The sequence below is a fragment of the Pinus tabuliformis genome, chromosome 9 (assembly GCF_031772625.1).
Source record: "Pinus tabuliformis cultivar Carrire ecotype Pingquan chromosome 9, CPIR1, whole genome shotgun sequence".
NCBI classification, from domain to species: Eukaryota; Viridiplantae; Streptophyta; class Pinopsida; order Pinales; family Pinaceae; genus Pinus; species Pinus tabuliformis.
The window spans coordinates 1,738,901,507-1,738,906,664 of record NC_142307.1 but is presented as its reverse complement, the minus strand read 5'-3'; the positions used below and the strand labels follow the sequence as shown (position 1 = coordinate 1,738,906,664).

At 37.5% G+C, this 5,158-nt stretch overlaps 1 pseudogene across 1 annotated transcript; it reads right to left on the bottom strand.

The window, feature by feature from the left end:
- Positions 1-571: 571 nt before the first annotated feature.
- On the bottom strand, positions 572-2,547 carry LOC149155656 (amino acid transporter AVT6A pseudogene; annotated as a pseudogene). Its single transcript, XR_016263366.1, has 3 exons — positions 2,319-2,547; positions 1,754-2,218; positions 572-1,663 (listed from the first exon to the last, which is right to left on the bottom strand). The product of XR_016263366.1 is annotated as an amino acid transporter AVT6A pseudogene (transcript).
- Positions 2,548-5,158: the final 2,611 nt, after the last annotated feature.

Below are 5,158 nucleotides of genomic sequence, written 5' to 3'. Positions count from 1 at the left end.
ACCAACCTCTTTTTGTTGTCAATGAAACCATAATGTTTCTTAGAGAAATAATGTCTGTTACTTACGTGAGATAAAAAAAATTAAACCCAGATTTGGCCACTGCAGCAAAGTAAGTCATTTTCCCTTAATGTAATTGTATTCTCTAATTATCATTTGTTTTTGGTTTAATTTCTTTTCAGGTTGTTGCATTTGTCAACTAGGTTCGTTTGTTGAAAGGATTAGAAATACATCAATTTTTTCAGAGTATTGATTTAGACTTGTTTCTTCATTGAATTTTATTTATTTCTAAGCTAAATGGATCACTCGCTAACATTTTTTTTAATGAAGTTCATATTTGCTTCCTCTGGAGTATACCTTCCCACCTAGATCTAGATTGGCACTCTCTCCTCAGCCTCCGTATTTCAATTATGAATTGATTTGGAACCTTTTTTTCAATAAAAAGACTTCATCAGATCTAATCCATGGATCTTGGCATTCCCACTAAGATTTCATTGAATTTCTTTGAGGTCAGTTAGTTTTGTATTAGTTCTATTTTTTTTTACATTCATTTGTCTCTTACCTCACAACCTTTTAGCTTTGTTATTCTCTTCCATTACTAGCTTGCTTGAACCCAACATCCACTTTTCTCTATGATTTAGCCTATTACTAGCCACATTACACCCCTATCACTGCTCCTGCAGATCAAGATCTTATGCTGTTCACGGTATCTAAAAGTACAGGTCATGCAGGAAGTCGGATTGGGTAAGTAATGTTGATTCTTTTACAATTATATGCAATTTGCTGTGCTACCTCTTCTTTCTCACTAGTAACTTGAATGTTGGCAGACCTTGTACTCTGTTTCTCTGGGTCTATATGTGTATGCTTGTTTTTGTGTGCATGTGTGTACTCAATGGCTTGGAGTTTGATTGGTACTTATGCATGTCATGTAAGGTATGTACATTTCAAATGGGTCTATCTTTCTGTTGAAGTAGAGACATCAATGAATGGGGGAACTGAGTTGATGTCTCTACTTTAAATGGTTGAAATGAAAATACTTGGCAAAATGGACTAATTACTCTTACTTTGGCCGCCTGTATCAATGCAGCTCTTGCAGGGCTAAAATGTGAAGGAAAGGAGGATGAAGATTGTGATAAGTTATTGAAGAGCAATGGAATCGTCACACACAGTGGGATGCATTTTGGTGCACCTCAAACTTATGTGAAGTTGAGTATTATTGACAGAATCCAGACCTTCAATCTTTTGTTTGACAGGCTTTCAACTATTCATGGATGATAAGTTGAATCGCTCAATCATTGATGTGAGATCAACTATATTCCTTTTCAATGTTTAGAACTACAAATGCAGTAGTATCTTTAACCAGAAGGCCGAGCGACCATGGCAGGATGATACAAGGCTTTACAAAAGTTTATCCACTCTTCACAATTCTACAAGCAAATTCCCAAATCAGCGTTCTTTTCTCGGTTCTGTTCCAAATAATTTTGTGTATGTGCACCACCTACTCCTCATAAAAAATCATTCTCAAGATCGTGGAGGGCCTTCCACCTTTTTGTTGAACAAAGAATTAATGTCACTCACTATAGCAATTGAACTTGAAACTACTGCCAGAAAAATCATGAACAATGTGATAAATATGTCCTTCCTGGTTGAGATTCCATGGGTGTCTCTGCAATTAAAAAATAATTGAGGTTAGAAGTTACATGCAAGCAAGGTGAAAGACAAAACAAGAAATGAAAAAAAAAAACTTTTTTTCTACCTGAGAGCAATGGAAGCTGGGAAGATGAACCCAATACAAACTGTTGTTGTGGCCCCTGTGAATTGAAATGCATCCCAGATACTTGGTATGAATGATGCCCCAAGGAAAACGATTCCAATTAACCTAGCAGTGATCAAAGTGAACCTCTTATTATCCAAAACAAGATGCTTTTTCGCTGGAAAGGCAAGGCCATCAAGATTAAGTCTCGGGGGAAAAAAATGAGAGGAAAGACCAAAATCAGATGTACAACATAGGTCACACGAACAATGTCATTCAGCACAACACTGTAGGGAAATCCCAAGTTGGTGTCAAAATTGGCGAGGACATCATCCATGGTCTGGTCTCCAAATAGAAGGAAGCCAAAAAAGCTTGTACTTATGTATACAATTGAGCACAATACCAATGATGTGCAAACAATGGGCTGCATTTCTGAAGGGTCTTCAAGTTCATTGTATATGGAATGAACTGCATGGCGCAAAGACATCACAATTTTAAATGCAAATTCAACTAATGAACTCTAAGATACTACACTACAAGACTAGTGATGGAGGAAAATAATCCATACCATTGTAATGACAGATGTAAGCAGTCACAATAACTGGTACCACAGTGAAAAGCTTCAAGAACGAAGTAAAATCTTCAATATCTGGTAACAATCTTGGTGCTTTGACGGTGCCACTGATCAACTTTACAATCACAATACCAGCCGTAATCACAACAAATACAACAACAAGTGCAACTGATAATGCAGAAGTGAATCTCAAAGAATCTGCTAATTCATGGAAATGAACACATCAATATAGGCATCAAGATTTGAACATCACAACTCCTAAGGAATAACCCATGATCCACATCCTTGAATGTATATTCCATATGCCATTTCTAACAGGGCAACATGAAAAGTCATACAAATCGTTAAGCAGATGCCATAAGTATGTGACATTCCCAAGATATGTTGAATCCCCTCATATAATTACAACAGTTTCTAGACATGTAAATCCCTCATAGCTGTAAGGTATGTATATTTCAAATGGGTCTATCTGTCTGTTGAAGTAGAGACATCAATGAATGGTGGAACTGAGTTGATGTCTCTACTTTAAATGGTTGAAATGAAAATACTTGGCAAAATGGACTAATTACTCTTACTCTGGACGTCTGTATCAATGCAGCTTTTGCAGGGCTAAAATGTGAAGGAAAGGAGGATGAAGATTGTGATAAGTTATTGAAGAGCAATGGGATCATCACACATAGTGGGATGCATTTTGGCGCACCTAAAACTTATGTGAGATTGAGTATTATTGACAGAAACCAGACCTTCAATCTTCTGCTTGACAGGCTCTCAATTATTCATGGATGATTAGTTGAATCACTCAATCATTGATGCGAGATCAACTATATTCCTTTTCACTGTTTACAACTACAAATACAGTAGTATCTTTAACTGGAAGGCCGACCAACCATGGCAGGATGATACAAGACTTTACACAAGTCACACAAACAATGTCATTCATCACAACACTGTAGGGAACTCCCAACTTGGTGTCAAAATTGGCCAGGACATCATCCATGGTCTGGTCTCTAAATAGAAGAAAGCCAAAAAAGCTTGTACTTGTGTATACAATTGAGCACAATGCCAATGATGTGCGAACAATGGGCTGCATTTCTGAAGGGTCCTCAAGTTCATTGTATATGGAATGAACTGCATGGCGCAAAGACATCACAATTCATTATAACATAACTTTAAATGCAAATTCAACTAATGAACTCTAAGATACTACACTGCAGGGCCAGAGATGGAGGAAAATAATCCATACCATTGTAATGACAAATGTAAGCAGCCACAATAACTGGTACCACAGTGAAAACCTTCAAGAACGAAGTAAAATCTTCAATATCTGGTAACAATCTTGGTGCTTTGACGGTGCCACTGATCAACTTTACAATCACAATACCAGCCGTAATCACAACAAATACAACAACAAGTGCAACTGATAATGCAGAAGTGAATCTCAAAGAATCTGAAAATTCATGGAAATGAACACATCAATATAGGCATCAAGATTTGAACATCAGAACTCCTAAGGAATAACCCATGATCCACATCCTTGAATGTATATTCCATATGCCATTTCTAACAGGGCAACATGAAAATTCAGACAAATCGTTAAGCAGAAGCCATCAGTTTGTAACATTCCCAAGATATGTTGAATCCCCTCATATAATTACAACAATTTCTAGACATGTAAATCCCTGATAGCTGTAAGGTATGTATATTTCAAATGGGTCTATCTGTCTGTTGAAGTAGAGACATCAATGAATGTTGGAACTGAGTTGATGTCTCTACTTTAAATGGTTGAAATGAAAATACTTGGCAAAATGGACTAATTACTCCTACTCTGGCCGTCTGTATCAGTGCAGCTTTTGCAGGGCTAAAATGTGAAGGAAAGGAGGATGAAGATTGTGAGAAGTTATTGAAGAGCAATGGAATCATCACACGTAGGCACTCAGGTGGTTAGAACTCCACGGGAGGTATCGTTAATGAGGCCTTAGCCTCCTTCCCTTGGACTTCTCTCTACAACTTGCGTTCAAGACTAGTTCCAAAATAAATCTAGATTAGGCAATATAAGTAAAAGTAATCAACAACTTGCATCTCACATAAATCTATGTCCTGCAACTATTCATCTGGTGACTTGGAATTCTAATTTAAGTTGTGCAAGTAATCAATTTTTAAGGCACTGGTCTCTAACTAACAATCTCAATAAATCTAATCAAGTGGTGCTTAATGAATATACTTGCCCATCAATTTTAACCAAGTTGCTAGGCCATTCAGTTGTGTCTCCTTCACTTGTTGGTTTCCAACAAGTAGTTCATCTCTTCATCCATAGGGACTACACCCTTAGTTTGTGATTAGGAGACAACTGAAACAGAGAGGGTAGGGATCAGAGTGACAGCCCCTGCGCTGAGCGTTGTCGCAATCCTGTGTACAATTCGGGTAACAACAAGGCCATCAATGGCAACCCAATAATACAAGTTTGCCCTTCACAGAGATTTCCAGCATGAGAGAGAACACAGTTCTATCCCAGAACAAGAAGGAGAACATAGTTCCAACCCTGATGTAGGCATGCAGAAAGAAGAGATAGTCCAATGTACAAAACACAAAGGTTTAATTGGGATGGTAATTAAAATCACAGATGGCTCATATTCAGATAGCACCAATGGTGACAATGAAGATGAGGATGAAGACGAACCTATTCTAGTAGACTGTGCATGGATTTTTTGGATGAATCAAAATCAACGAGCTTGGATTTTTTGGATGAATCAAAATCAACGAGCTTGAGGTGATTGATAGGGCATTCTTCCATGGTGATATTGTGGCAACAACTTCAGATCCATAGAGTGGTTAAT